This window comes from Rhinatrema bivittatum, chromosome 1 (assembly GCF_901001135.1).
Source record: "Rhinatrema bivittatum chromosome 1, aRhiBiv1.1, whole genome shotgun sequence".
NCBI classification, from domain to species: domain Eukaryota; kingdom Metazoa; phylum Chordata; class Amphibia; order Gymnophiona; family Rhinatrematidae; genus Rhinatrema; species Rhinatrema bivittatum.
The window spans coordinates 234,961,966-234,978,686 of NC_042615.1; the positions used below are offsets into that span (position 1 = coordinate 234,961,966).

The 16,721-nt window shown below is 39.2% G+C and overlaps 1 protein-coding gene across 6 annotated transcripts in view; it reads left to right on the plus strand.

The window, feature by feature from the left end:
• The window catches only part of CTBP1 (C-terminal binding protein 1), a 943,073-nt gene that overhangs the window by 685,123 nt on the left and 241,229 nt on the right, over nt 1-16,721 (plus strand). The window lies entirely within an intron of this gene.

A 16,721-nucleotide genomic window follows, 5' to 3' on the forward strand; every position in this document is an offset into this window, starting at 1 on the left:
TATATATTTAAGGAAACATACATAAATTGTCGAAATACTGAATTACTGTGTCGTGAAATTGTTTGTCTAAAAAAAAAACCCAAAAACAAATTCCTATGTAGGATTTAAGCTGCCTTTCCACCAAGTCCTAATTACTCAGCAGCAGATTCAGCTTCTTCTATCTGCAATCTCTCAGGACATAGTTGGTATTGACTATTTGAAACCAGAATCATCGTTTACAAATGCTTGAGAGAATTATGGAGGAACTGTTTAAAAACTTACTTAGAGTGTGAATTGATACAGGTTGGAGATGACTCTTTGGCTTGTACTTTGAATTATTGCACAATATACAGAAAATTCAGCTTTCTTTATATATTCAGGAGATGGCCAGTTTCATGCAAAATGTAGTCATGAAAATAAAATAAAATTCTCAAAGATGTGATTTTGTTCAAAATTTAGTATTTGAGAAGTTACCCCCCTCCCCCCCCCCCCAAAAAAAAAATCAAAGTGCTTAAAAAGGACTCTTGCTTTAAGAAATGAATGTGTGTGGAGTTGCTTATCTGCATTTCCCTCCCACTTCCAGGGCTTAAACTTTAAACCATGAGGGGCATTTCAAAAGAAAAATACCATGAATGCAAAGCTGAACTGACAAACTTCTGTTTGTTTATTTTCAAGAAATGTTAGGTCTTGTTAGGTCTTGTGGTGGCTGATAGTCTCAAAAGCACTGACTTCACATGATAATATGGTAACATTCTGAAAACAAAAGTCCCAAAAATGCACATTTGCAGTGAACTTCTGTGCCAAGCCCTAAGATCTTCTCGTAATTCATACCCACACATTGATCAGTATCAAGAAACACAAATCTGAACTCATAAATCATAAATTTTCGTTGTTAATCTGTTCTTTGTAAACCGAGATGATGTGAAAATGAATTTCCGTATAGAAAAAAACTCTAAATAAATAAATACAATGTTAGGAACTAAGTGGTTTGCTTTCATTGAACTGAGATTAGTACTGTACTATTGATATAGCACCATTGATTTTGCTGAAATGTTACAGGTTTATATTGGACACTGTCTTCAAAAACTTCAATAAATTGGTTAGTCTGTAAGGTGCCACCAGATTCCTGTCATTTTTTGTTCCACCAGACTAACGCGGCTTTCCCTCTGAAGGTTTATATTTACATACTGAAAGGAACAGAGTAGTTAAAAAGCTTTTTTAGCTTGGGTGGGGTTGATGTCTGGTATACAGTCAACTCCAGTTCTGGAGTCTTGTCTGAAAAGGCTTGGGTGAGCTGTGATTGCATCATGTTGTTTATGTGTGTCTTAGAGGATGGCTGAAGATCATGTATCACAATAGCTACATTTAATAAAAAATTAGGGCACTGAAGGATTTAATTTTAGAACAGGGTTCTCTTCTGTCCCTCATCCAGCAGGATATGCTTGTCAACCAGCATGCTTATCCAATGAATATGGGTGAAAGTGTTTGCTAGTTTGTAGGTTTCAACAACCATCCAAGTACTTTTATTCTATTTTTTAAAAGTTGTTTATAAATTGTGCAATACAGCATTGGATGTCTGATAATAAACTAGTCCCTTTAATACACAAAAACAAGCCTGTCACCTCTTCAAATTGAAATACCTCAACATAGAAGAACAGCAACAATACATCTAAACATATTCCCACAATTATTGCCAGGAGACTAAACTCAAGTATATACCAGTAATTTGATATTTAAGCTGGTGTCATATAAAGTGAGAAAATCAAGAGCTATAGGACACAAACTCTCATTGGTAAGTGCCAGGATCAGTTTTTCAATGCTGTTACAACAAGCTGCACATCACCAGAATTGAATAACTCACCAGCTTTGTATGTCTTTAATTTTTTAAGCCTTTTTTGTATGCAATAAAAAGATTACTTATCTTGTCCAAAGTGGTCTCTAGAATAAAACTTTTAAAGGACTTTGGGCCCAATTCATTGCACCCACCAATTATAAAGAATTGTTGTTCATAGTTAAAATTTGCTAAATCACCATGGCTCTTATGTGTCCAAAACCAAACCACCTGACGCTGCAGCGCTTCGACGTCTTGGCAACTGCATCAGGAGTATACTTATAAGAGCTAAAAAAGAGAAAATAAATTTCAATGTCTTCTTGTAACTCAAATTCAAGGGGATATAATATTAATAATCCTTCATACCTGCTAGACTTGGACTAGTATCTCACTTCTAGTACATAAAAATTGACACAAGTCATGTCTCTTGCCTTCCATATAAAAGCAAACTGACCAATCACAATTGTTACAGATGATACACAAGCCCTCTCCCCTCTTCATTCCTGCTCATCAAACACAATAATCAAGAGGTTCTCAATCAGAAGACAAACCTTCAGCTTCTTTGAGTCCATCAGGAAAACATGTATTCTGGGTATAAATATACTGTTGTTTCCTCTCAGTTAAAAAAAAAAAAAAATAAATAAAAAATTTAAAGACATAAAAAGCTGGCGAGTTATTAAAGTCTGGTGATGTGCTTCCTTTTGCAACAGCATTGAAAAACTGAGCCTGGCACTTACCAATAAGTGCTCTTGATTTTCTTACCTTACGACACCAGTTTAAATATCGTATAACTGGTAAATAGTTGTTTAGTCTCCTGACAATTAGTGTGGGGATATGTTTAGATATATTGTCACTGTTCTTCTATGTTAAGGTAGATAAAAAAAACAAAACTGCCCTAATCTTTACAAAAATGGACTTCATAGTTCTTAGATTTGCTCTTGCTGATTTTCCTTCTTCCTTTCAATTTGAGAATTATATAATCTCCGTGTCAATACAAGTTAGACATTTAGGAGCATTTTTGGAATCAGATCTTTCTTTGCGCACCCAGGTAAAAGCTGTGGTGAAAGACACATTTTTTCAAGCTGCAAATTTATGGATATTTAAGCCTTACCTGAGTCTCAGTTATTGCAATTCCATTCATATTGGGCTTCCGGCAAATACATTGAAGGCCCTACAAATTGTACAGTATTCAGTTGCTTAGAGCTATGATCACATTACACCATTTTTACATTCTCTCCACTGGCTGGTTGTCCAGTGGAGAATAACATTTTAGATCCTCAGACTGATAATGTAAGGCTGTGAACAGTGATGTGCCATTTTGTGTCAGCATGTAGGCACTGAGATCTGCCAGCTGCTGCTTACTAGATGTGCTTTCCACTTGTAAAATATGAGTGGCCGAACCACTTGTGAGAATGTTTATAGTATCTGGACCATCACGCTAGAATTCTCTTACAGACAAACTTGAAACAGAAACTTTGTTTCAATACATTCAGGAAGCACTTAAAAACTTTATTTGCAATTCTCCAGAAAGCTGCTGTTTCTATGCCTTTCTGATAATGCATGTAGACATCCTTGTTTGGGGATCACAATTAAAATGGCTTACTTTGCAAGAGTGTTTCAGCATATCCTTTTCTTGTAAACACTTGTCAATACAAAACTCTTTTTTATAATTACAAGTGAGTTTGTTTTTTAAGGTACCCTAACTTGTCTAACTTTGGTTTATTTCAGCTATCTAGGTCAGCATGCACAACAACTACAGTATATTAATGGAACACAAAAAGTACATTTTCCCTTTGATTAGGTTGATAGATTCTCATATTATTTGTGAGTAATGGGCTAACTATATGAAGTCAGCGCTTTTTATTCTCCTCTCTGCTGACAGATTCTGTTCTTTCCAAATCTGTAATGGGATACTGAACTTAGCACCAAAAACACATCAGCTTCCAGCACTCTGCCTTTGATGCCACAGCACTGCTTACAGTGTAGCGGAAACTAAGAAAACTCTTTTCTATGTGAGGAAAGTTAAAAATAATGCACAATTTCTTTGTTTATTACTGTGTACATATTAGGGTTTGTTCTAAAAGAGTTTTCAAGAGGTGTAGAGATTTTTCTCATTGTAAAACATGACCAATTTTCCCTATTTAGGAGGGATACTTTCTGGTCAAAAAATGTTACTTCCCTCTCTCGCTTATTTCCTTCTAAAATTATTCCTTTTCCATTATTTAGTGTAGATTAAAACATTTATTTTTTTCCCTAAATCTCACTCTTACCTTCAAATGTTGGATAAAATAGTTTGGCTGCCATGTTAATCCACTTGAATGCACTGAAATTAAAGTTAACATTAAAAAAACCCCACCTATCTGGTGCACTTGCTGTATATACTTGACAAAGCAGTGGAAAGAACAATAAAAGAGTGATATATATGTAGCTGGTTTTATACGGTGTGGTCCTGCCTTTTTTATTTGCCTGTAACTTTGACTGCGAGGTGTATTATCTAATTTCGGGCAGTGGTAAAAACTGAATAAGAATGACTGATACATTTATGAGTATTCTGGACATTTTACTGTTTGGCCTAGCAGTTTTTTCCTGTTTCTTTGGGCTTTCAGCCCAGTCTGAAACTGGCTTCTACTGGGAAGACACCATGAGCTTTAATTTACAAGTACCTGAAATGTTATCCCATTTTCTCTTCCCTCTAACCCTAACAGCCCAGGCATTGCAGCAGCTGTGATTGGTCAGGAGCCATAAATTAGTGTTTCCCTAGCGCTGGTGTACAATCACCTGATCAGGTGTGCCATGGAAACGTCTCACCATTGCCTGAGCTTCAGGTCCAAGCAAGCACTTGTGTGCTGCTCTCAGCAACGTGCAGGAGTTCCATTCTGAGCATGTGTCGTCATGCTTGCCTCTCCTTCCTAGTTATAGTGTGAGCCCCCCAGTGTGTGGGAATTAACAGGCAGCGTGCAGTATACAGCCCCACTTTGTGCAGCACATACATTGCTCTTAGCACCTCCTCCTTCCTCTTTGAGGCCTTGTGCTCATGTTAAAAGACTGCTGAGAGTGGGAGGGAAGGAAATAGCAGCAGAAGGAAGACAGGGCCCCAAGACATGACTGCTGTGTGCACAACAAAGGGGCCAAATTGTGGCTGAAGCCCAAGGAAGCATTTTTGAAAAGCATGCTAAAACTTTAGATAACACACAAGTGCAACTTGTACCTCATCCTTCAGTGCCAGAGGATGGTGAGAGAAATTGATGCATAATGACTGAAGGAACATAAACCAGCCACAATTATCTGCATGCATGTCTGTCTTTCTCCCTATATATGTGTGTGTGTGTGTGTATAGATATATTTATTTATTTGTACATAATTACCTAAATGCAAACTAGTAGATATTAGACAATATTAATACTATTTAATGTGCCTGACAAAAAAAAAAATCCCAAAAAGGGGGGGGGGGAAGGAAAAGAGCACTAATGTTGAATATTATCAAAGTATTTCTTAACAAATTACATAAAATAAATGAGCACTTTTATGTTACAAGTTCTGTCTGTTCACAGACATCAACATTAATATTTGAACAAGCACTGTGCTGTACTACATAAATAGCGCAAAGAATATACAGTATATAAAAACATGGAACCATTTACATAACTTCAAATTACAAATATGAAGTTATACTGTTTAAACAATGCAAAGATATATACAAAACTTCTAAGCACTTGTATTGATGCACTCAAAAAGTGGGTTATAAACTAGTGGGATCATTCATCAAATTGCATTAGGGCGTTATCGCGGGAGTGATGGCCCTAACTCCCGAGATAATGCCTGCAATAAATATAGCATCACGGAATGAGTATGCAAATTTGAAAAATGTATTCAAGTGGGAGGAGTTTGGGTGGAGTAAAAGGAAACGAGGGCTGTTTAACATTGCGTGCGATAACGTAATGCATGCTATCGCGAGATTTAACTACACCTTTATCTGAACATTATGCCTACAATAGCTGTGTGTTACAGCCAAAACGGAATTTATCGCAAATCCTTTTTTGGGAAGGGGAGAGAGAGAGCCTCTGTGGAGGCCCATTGATTTTTTAACTCTTTATACCACTGTAAGAGGGAGCATTATGAACTCGGGGTGAGTTTTGTGGGGTGAGTTCGGGTTTAGAGGTCAATTTTATATGCACGGTCATATATACAAACAGAACAGTTACCAGCTGCAATCAAGCTAGGTAGAGAGAACATGGAACAAATCTACTCTTCTTTCAAATTTCATCCCTCCAAATCACAATAAATCTTCACTGATGGTAACAGTGCTGTTTATACATTTGATTGTGCATGTTAAACTGCCCCCCAAAACCCAACTCACCCCCAAACCTCACCTTGAGTTACGAGTGCCCCCTCCTAAGTGGTATAAATAGTTAACTTTTTTTTGTGAGCCTATACAGAGTCGCTCTCACTCTCTCACTATCAGTGTCCCAAAATGCGCTAAAAGCCTGTCCGAGGACTTCTCAGCTTGCGATCTAAAAATATCGTGGGTGCAATAAATGTAACACACGTTGCGGTAAAATACCTATGCAAAGCGGTACCAGGAAAATTATCCTAACCATGCTCCCCCCCCCTTTTTTTTTTTTATCGTAGGCGCTATTCTTGCTATATTTATTGCCTATTGATGAATCTAGGCCTAGGTACCCTATTTATAAATAAGGAGTCTGTATAACTATTTGTAGAATAGTGTGATGCTTTTCGTGAGAATGATGATAAATCCCTGACAAGGGTCTTGTTTCACCCATTCTGGCTTCCTCAGGCGGAAATCGATGGAAAAAATGACACCAAAGAATGTAATCCTTCTGAATGTCGAATTGTGTTCATAATGAACGGGATTCTAAATCTCTGCAATCAATATATGATGATATGTGTTCAGTGTGTTGGAGGTTTGGAAGTTAACTCTTCAACCAATGTAGTGAAAGTCCCAATCATAACTGAAAATTCCACAATGCCAACCATCACATTTGAAGCAGCTAGGACTGAACACTTGCCATGCTCTTGATGAAAGGATCTTTTAATCTATTGCGTACTGAATGTAGGAACACTGCAAATGTAGCAATTTTTGCTTACTGGGATTCAAACAATGCCTTCCTCCCAATCGATATCTTTGACAAGGGCCATGTCGGGGATTTAACATCATTCTACCCGGTAAAAGGGCAATTTGAAACTTGACCAACATAGTTACGTTTACCTGAATTTTTGTAGAGGCATTCCTGGGGTGGGCTTAGCCTGGGAAAGTCAATAGTGTGCATAGTATAGGCCAGAAAAAGTACTTGCAGAAAAAGCAGGTGCAAATCGCTTTGGGTATTTTTTTTCCTTGGGCAGTTTTCAAAGGAAATGTATAACTCCTGCTTTTCCTTTCAAAACTGCTGCAGAATCCATGGGCAAAAGTACTTGTGGATTCTGCACTAGCCCATGCAGTGTGTTGCAGTACATTACTTTTCAAGCCTCTGTACTGCCTTTTGTTCCTAAAAAATTGACTCAAAGCAGTTTATAATTAAAATTTGAAAAGAAATAAAATAAAAATGATCTGTGAGGTAGAAAAAATGGTACAAGAAGGCTAAGTAATTACTTCAGTGTATTTTTCTTTAACATTTAGCTACTAACGTTTGGATCTTAGCGGAGGAAAAATGTTCTCTCCTTAAACAGAGAAAATGTTATGTTATCAGGCTGTGGCCTATATTTTTTAGCAACAGTGTTATAGCAGCAAAGACATACAAACGAATGTAAAGGAAGTTCGGCAAAAGCTTAAATGAAGCTAACTCAACAAAAGGCACCAATTTGCATATCTCTGCTGCTGCACCATCATTGTAAACAAATCCATCCCTTGCAAGTGGTGGAGAGAAGCCGTCACCTCTCCACCACTTAGCACATCTTACCGACTCCCCCCGAGTATCCTCCCTCCTTCTCGTCCTCCCCCTGCCCCTCCAGATCCCCCCTCCCTGTTCCTAACCCACTCTTCATCCCCGTTCCTCTCATCCCCCATTCTACCCCGCTCCTCCTTGAGTTATCCCAGCTATTCCCCGACTTTATTTGATGTAAAGCACCCTTTCTCAGGTTGTAACCGCCGCCCCCCTTTTCTAAACTTTTAAGCTTGTAATCGGCTGTAATCGTTGCTCCCCTTTTAACCCATCCATTACTCAGCTCACTATTTATTAATCCGATCCAATACTACCAATCTGTATCAAGTTGTTATCCTGTTCACTGTATATCAATTCGTTCCAGTGTTACCAAAATGTATTAAGTTGTTATCTTGTAAACCGGAGTGAAGGCTTCCCGCTATACTTCGGTATATAAAAACCTCGAAATAAATAAAATAAAATAAATTTAACATCCAGGATGATTTTCTTTCAGTTTCTTAACCAACAGACAACCCAGAGACAATCCACCTGGCCAATCCCATACCACAATGTCCATTGAACCTCGTGTTAATGTGGCTCTGACTTCAACTGCCAGGAGTCTGCTGCAGGAAAAATGTGTTGCATGGGGCCTTATAAACAACCAAGCAACACTCTCACCACTGAGTAGGTTCAGGCTTTTTCCTGTTTTTCTGAGCTACTGACCAAGCTTTTGAAGCACTGTAGGGCCAAAAATGGTGTCCTGTCAATGAAGCTGTGTAGAACCTAAATTTCATTTTATATATGATTCTGCAGAAACTCCTTACTTTGTCTACCTTTACACTGAAAGCTACTTTAGTTGTGCTTACTGATTTGAAAAGAGATGTATATTTACTTTTCTCTGGATAAACCTGTCTGTTAATGTTACACTTTTCCTTTTAAAGGTCATTTCCTTCTCAAGAGATTTTTTTTTGCTCCATTATTTGGAATGTGCTCAGAATATGTCTGAATTGCAAAATATCTAACATCATGGTAGGAAGAATTTATGCTCACTACTTTACAGGAACCTTTTTCACAGATATTAAAGCCGGTATGATTCATTTTGCCACTTAACAGTTTGTAATTTAATTTCTCACATTTTTACCATTTTTTCTTTTTGCTGAGGCTGTAAGGTTTTTTAAAAGCTAGAAAGATTTTGCTCTGGTATTAAATGGTTTTGTAAAACATGATCACTTAATTTTAAATAGCAATAATTTAGCTATTTATATTTTGAATCCTGATGTAGTGAAAGAGATAGTAAAAGTAAAAAACTTTCCCTCTCCTATAAATTTGGGAAGAAAAAGTTAAAATATTAAATAAATATACATTGATTTTATGGCTATTTTGTAAGCATTGCCTGGGGATTATTCCCGTTTTTACATTCATCACCCAATTCAGCCCCCAGGTAACATGGACTGGCACTAGTACAAGCCATGCAGGTGAATCATTTCAAGCTCTCAGCCAAGGACAAGCAGAGGCACTATAACCGTAACCTCTGCCTATACTGTGCTACAGCTGGGCATTGGTGGGAGAGGCCATCCTACTAGTCCCAGTATATCTGTCTCTTGGGGACATTCTTGTCGATGCTCTTGCCTTCCAGGACACCTGTGCTGGAGGCAGCTTTATCCATGAGACTCTGATCCAAAACTACCACACACCTACGGCTCCCTTAGACAAGCTTCTCTCGATCTCCTCCATTTACGGAGAACCCCCTGCCTGGAGAGGTTACAAGAGTCACAGTACCTCTGACCATGCAAACAGGGATCTTGCATGGATAATCAATCAGTCTCTGTGTGCTCCCTAAAGCAATCAATGCAGTTATCCTGGGCCTAACAATAATTCTATGTTACAGGGCTAATATCCTCACACTGTATATCTATACGCAATACTCAAGCACATGAGGACTATTCTACTTATCACTTAAACTTAACACATTTTTCAAAACCCAGGGAATTAGTATCAGAATGTTTGTGCTCAATCACTCAGGCTCTTGCCCTATACAGGGCTACAACCATTTTCATGGCAACAATAGCACTTGATTTTTACCTCATTTACCAATTCCCACTAAATGGCAATTTTTATTTTTTATTCAATTTATATATAATTTAATATTACTTATCTTTTTGTGTTCATTTTAAAAACCGCTCTGATTTTTCAACACCATTCCGTAAGAGCTCCTTCCAACACCTCCTCTCGTGACTCCGAATTGCCTACCTATGAGGCAATTCAACCACCCACTATTTTTGTGACTGTTAAAAACTCCGACCTCCCGACATTGCAATGTTTCGGTGGCTCATCTCGCCTGCTTCAGGGGATTCTTCCTAATCAGAAGCAAGAAAACACAGTCATTAACGCACTATTCCCTCTCAGAAAAATATTTTTTATTCTTTAATGCAATTAACTAACAGTTCAACACAATGGGACTTACTCGTTTAGTTGGCCTTACGCGGCTCCTCCCTGCAGCACAAAAAACCAACAGCGTCTCTACGCGCTGAAAAACTCATCAGTACTTCCTGATATTTAAACTTCCCTCCTACCCTCAAGATCTCACCAATCAAAATGTTCTACCAGCACTTCAACCAATCACTACTCCTCCTACATAAACACTGACCGGTCCACTTCCTTATTCAAACCGGCAGGATGCGTGGCCTGCAATTTAAAGATCCATTTCTGTTCTTTTTGCATCAATTTTAAATTAAAATCGAACAGGATGCTACAACATTGTGTGGAGAAAGGCCATACATTTAGTAGTATGAGGTGCACAGTGTTGGAAGTTTTAAAACAGGATGATCGTGGAGGCAATTCCTAGAAAGACTTCCTAGACAGACTATCAGTGTATTCTGACACGTCTTTCGGAACTCTGACCCCTGCACTCTACCACCACTTCCCCCCCCCCCCCCGTTTGACAAATCACCAAAAGGGCAAGACTCTAAAGGGGGCCCCTGGCCTTCCTGGTGAATTCACCTGTGCCACACCTTGACGGAGGAGGGCACCATTATATCCCTTGCCTTAAGCAGCGGATACCTGGAGTTACTCCTGTCAGTAGGAGAGGGTAAGGTCCTCTTGGGTGACTCAGACGAATGCACACAGGGCTGTAGTTTGCACTCTTGCATGAAAGGCTAACCTCACCTCCTGATTAAGCTACTTGGGAAGGCAAAAGCTAAATCTATTATACACTTGCTCTCAAATTTGTGCGTCAAAGAAGATGGAAGCATATGGTTTGCTGCCTTTTCTCGATGCTCAATTGCAACTCTGTAAGCTGGACTCTGAGAAAGCATTATTTTCCACCAAATGTCAAATGTGCGAAATTTCTTAGATATGGAAGAGAAAAAGGCCCAGAAGCAAAGAAAGATCAATGTTACCAGGGTGTTGAAGAATCACCAACATTCAGCATGGCTCATGCATACTTTTGAACTGATGCCTTCAATGTCGGTGGTAATTCATTAGTCTTCTCTTTTGCAGAGAAGATATCAATAAGTCTCAAGCTTTGGAACTTGATGGCCTTTGGTGACATTTTTGAGCAGATACTACAACCAAGGACATCATGCTGGGATAGAGCATGAATTTAAAAAAGGTTTCTGCAAGTTCCTGGAGAAGTCAATAAACTATTAGCAAAGAAGATTTAAGGAATATCCACTACTTATCATTGCACAATAGCAGCTTGTGATCCATTTACTCTTTGGGATCTTACCAGGTACTCGTGACCTGGACTGGACACTGTTGGAAAAAAGATACTAGGCTTAATGGAGCCTCAGTCTAACTCAGTATGGCAAATTCTTATGCTAACCTTGTGATAAAATGCGGGAGACTGGGAGCCCGGATTATATACTCAGGACCCGGGGAAGGGGACGATAACCTACGGCTGGGGTGATTTTGGCTGTATATGACTGGCACTGGAAGTTTCAAATTTTAAAAAGTCTTCTTTACCAGTGCTCACTCAGAACAAGTGAGGGAAAAAGAAATGGAAGTAATATATTAAAGAAAAAAAGGTAACACTTTGACAGGTTACTAAAAAAAAAAAAAAAAAAAAAGCTACACTACTACTACTCAAAGATTTTACAATGTCTTCACTGTGTAATGAAAAAAAATAGCTATTGATATGTTCCATCATAATGGGAAAAGGCTGAAGAGCAACCTTTTTCACTGTATATCATATTGAATGTTAACAGGAACTTTGACACATGCACACACATACTTTGGATTGTTTACAAATGGGTTTTGCCTAATCTGTGCCTACAGCAAAATTTCATTATATAGACAAGTGCGTAAAGAGTTGATCAGAAAATATAAACAGAAAGGTAAACAAAACAGTATGTAAAGTGCTGCTATCCAGACTATATCATGAGAAATTTGGAGCAGTACAGGCCCAATATATATATATATATATAAAAAAAAATTTAAGAACATAAGAAACTGCCATACTGGGTCAGACCAAGGGTCGATGAAGCCCAGCATCCTGTTTCCAACAGTGGCCAATCCAGGCCATAAGAACCTGGCAAGTACCCAAAAACACTAAGCAGATCCCATGCTACTGATGCCAGTAATAGCAGTAGCTATTCCCCTAAGTCAATTTGATTAAGAACATATGGCAAATTCTTTTTGAAAACAACCGGTCAATAAAAAAACCTCATACATTATTTTCTATAGATGTGTAAAAATATTAAGAATACTTTTGGACAAAAAAAAAAGCAGAATTAAAATTGACAGAGGAATGAAGAGTCTAATTAGCACTGCTGCTTTAAGGTTTAGAAAAAGGCAAGTGCTATGCACGGCCATATAAAGGACCTGGGTTCAATACCTGGGCCACTATTCTGCTTCAAGGGCAAGCCAGGGCTGGGGATGCTGTGTAGGCAGCATATACAGCTCCTGAAAGCAGGGATTCTCAGTCCTTGCTCAGAAATGACATCTAGTTGCCAGAGGTGAGCGAGTGGCTATATAGGATGCTGGAGCAAGATGGAGGAGCGGTGAGCTGAGCCTCTTTCTTTGACTCATTCCTGGAACCTCAGGTCCAGTCATACAGCAAGGCTAATCAGGCCTCCTCCAAGTTGTCCAGTATATCGCAAACAGCCAGCTTGTCTTTAATGCGCTCCAAGAGTCATCCTAGGAAAATCACAGTCAGGCTGTCATTGCCCCACTAAAGTTCAGAGTACAGAAATGCACTGCATGTTCTCCTGCAGACCGGGAGCCTGGAGCCGGTGGCATTCTTGCCGCTCTAAGGTTGGGCATCAGGTCTGCTGGGCAAAGCAAGACGATGTGGAACGCTGAATCCAGTGGCATTCCTGCCACGCCAAGGCTGAGCAATGTCGGGGGTGAGTGCCACAGCTCATGGGGGCTACCTGAGGGCCACGAATCCTAAATTGGACTTTCATTCAGCTCACCTGCAGGATGACATATGCCATCCTTTACATATGTCATCTTTCACAAATTTAATCTGCCCTGTCATTTCCATATAATTTGTACCCTGGCATCACAGTGTCCCGTTAGTTAACCACTTTCCACCAATTTTCTGTGGTTTATATCTTTCATTTCTATGCAGACTATTGGCTGATCAAGAGTCCCTTTCAGGTAGAGTGTACAAATTAATGTGCAGCACAATCTGCGTGCTGGAGTTACTAAGGTTTATAATCAAACCTAAGCCCATTACCCCAATTAAAATTCATCTGTTTTCTGCTGGACACAATTCAGGAAAAAGCCTTCCCCACCAACAGGATTACAGATAGTGTCCATGGTGAAAGAAGTAATTTAATCAGCAGACGAACTGGGAGTTGTTCAGGATGGCATCAATAATTGTTACCTCGATGGTTCATCCCCATAGGAGACAATCTCAATGAACTTCTGGCCCAGTGGAATTGAGCCTCAACTTCAGGTGTGCATCACTATCAAAGAACAGCTCAAGAACGCCCTTTTTTAGCGATTGTCTTATACCAATCTGATCCTGGCATTACCCCTTCAAATTGCATCTCACCAAATGGTTCTCACAACAGATGCCTCCAATCTTGGCTGGAAAGCTTATGTGCAAGGGCTTCACCTCTAGAGCCTAGGAAACACAATATTACAAAAGTATTATGGAGAGCATAAAATATGCCACACTGGGTCAGACCAAAGGTCCATCAAGCCCAGTATCCTGTCTCCCACACTGGCCAAACCAAGTCACAGGAATCTGGCAAGTACCCAAACATTAAATAGATCCCATGCTACTAATGCCAGCAACAAGCAGTGGCTATTCCCTATTGATTAATAGCAGTTTATGGACTTTTCCTCCAGGAATTTATCCAAACCTTTTTTTAAACCCAGCTACACTAACTTCCTTAACCACATCCTCCGGCAACAAATTCCAGAGCTTAAATGTGCATTGAGTGAAAACAAATTTTCTCTGATTTGTTTTAAATGTGCTTCTTGCTAACTTTATGGAATGCCCCCTAGTCCTTGTATTATCCAAAAGAGTAAATAACTGTTTCACATTTACCTGTTGAAGTCCTTTCATGATTTTGTAGACCTCTATCATATCCCACCTCAGCCATCTGTTCTCTAAGATGAACAGCCCTAACCTCTTTAGCCTTTCCATGCCCTTATCATTTTGGTCGCCTTTCTTTGTACTTTCTCCAATGCAGCTATATCTTTTTTTGAGATGCAGTGACCAGAATTGTACACAGTACTCTAGGTGCTGTCTTACCATGGAGCGATACAGAGGCATTATGACATTTTCTGTTTTATTCACCATTCCCTTCCTAATAATTCCTAACATTGTTTTTTTTTTTACTACCACAGTACATTGAAATATTGCTCCTAGTACCTCACAGTAAAAATCAACATTTGCAGTGGCTCTTAAATGTGTAGGATCTCCTTTCTGAGAACATCTGTAATCAAATGCTGCTTCTTCCAAGTTACAGCGTGAGCCTATAGTTGGTTATTAATGGGCAGCATGGATAGCTGCATCCCACTTAGTACAGCACTCATTGTACACATCACCTCCTCATCTTCTCTGTTCTGAGTCATAGCTTTTGAGTGCGTAAGCTGAGTGAGATGGTGAGAGTGTGCAGTGAGCACTGGATGTGACTTTCTCTGAGTGTTAGGAGTAGCAGCAGTGAGGGAGTTCTGGCAGCCACCTCTAGAGCCAAGGTAACTAACTTACAGGGTCATTTATAATTTTGTATTAAATAGCGCAACACACTCTAAAATGCAAATGACACAATAGTTATGCATGTGGATGGAATGAATGGTAATGAGCGGCCCTAAGGTCAAATGTGATAGAGTAATGTCCAGCAACATGGGTTTTAATGCCAGAAATAACTACACCTTTTTTTCTGTGTTTTGTTCCTGTGTTAGCTGTGTGTTACCAGCCGAAAAGGTTTTTATCGTACATGCCGTTTGGAGAGAAATAGAGCAAGTGAAAAAGAGAGAGAGCCTCTGTAGAGACCAATATGTAACTTTACTATTTATTCCATTGTAAGAGGGGGCATTTTTATCTCTGAGTGGGGTTTGGGGGGGCAGTTTTACATATACAGTCAGAGTTTAAAAGTACCTCCTCTTAAAGTGGTATAAATAGTAAAGTTATATATTGGTCTCTACAGAGGCACTCTCTCCCCCCCCCCCCCCCCCCCCCATGTGCGATAAAAACCTTTTCGTCCAGTTACGTGTCTGCGCTGGATTAATCAGAATGCGATGCAAAAATTATTGCTGGTTCGATAAATTTATCACAGCTTGTGGAAATTACCAATGCGATGCACGAGCAGGAAAATTAGCCTAACCACACCCTCTTTTTTTATCGTGGGCACTACTTCCGCTTTAGTTATAGCTGTTTGATAAATCTAGGCCTTAGCTGGCTGCCCACACCATACCACCTTCTTCTTGTATGTAGAAGGAGCTGGTCTATCCTGATGGGTTCATACATATTTCTGCCTCTTCTCTCGCCTTTTTTTTTTTAATGTGGAAGAGAAAATGGTGGGGATTCAGTACTTCTGTAGTTCTTCTTTTGGCCATATGAGTCCTCCATGTCTGCTTCATTGAGTTTGGTGTGACTTGGGCTGAAATAGATTGGGGAAACACTGAATTAGATAGCCCTATTCTATTTGAACAAACAGGAAGGAACAGAATCATTCCTTTTGTATTGAGACACAGTTATGGTGTAAACTGGGTTATCTCGTATAGGATAACCTTGTAAAGTATCCTGGCAGAAAAGCTCAATTAGATTGTAGACCCCCAAAAGTTGGTAATACCTTTTAAGCTAAATCATAAGACTGAGAGAGCTGTATGAGGTGATGGCTGTACGGGAATTCCCAGGCATGCCCAGAAAAGCTATTCCAGAAGGCTCTGGGGAATACTCTATAGCGGCACTGTGGGCTGTATGGCTGTTTATCCATATTAAAAATGGATGAATCGCCTGGTGCACAAGGCGATCCTGGAGCAATCAGAGCTCAATATATTTGACTGCCACTACCTTGTAGCCCCATGTAATTCTATGGATGTTATTTCTACACCTGCAAAAGCTTTCCCTAATTTTTTTTTTTTTAAGATTTATTGTGCTTTATCTAATCCTCATCTAACACTTTACACGTTTTCTCTAGTTTTACAAGTTTACTTGCTTTGAATGTTTCAAGTTGCACTTAAAGGGCCACTGCTGGGTTTTTTTTCCACATTGTTTTAACAGCACTTCTTATTTACCACAAGATTTTCAGTAAACTTCATAACCAGAAATAGTCTCTCTCTCATTCACTTGATATTGGTAGACCATAACTATTTTATCTATACTGTTTCTAAAGCTCATGTGTTTAAAACCATAACCACACTATGCTTTTCACACTGAACATTCAGATGGAAGAAAGCAACATAGCACAATTGGAAACATAAAGGTACATTTATTTCTACATAAGATTTTTGTTTTGGTATTTTTTAATTATTTTACTGGAGGCTCTGGTTTGGGGAAGGTTATATGGAGAGGGTCTTCTGTGAGCAGTATTTCTTTTTAATTCCCTGATAGGCAGCAGGATGTTGGCCTTGAC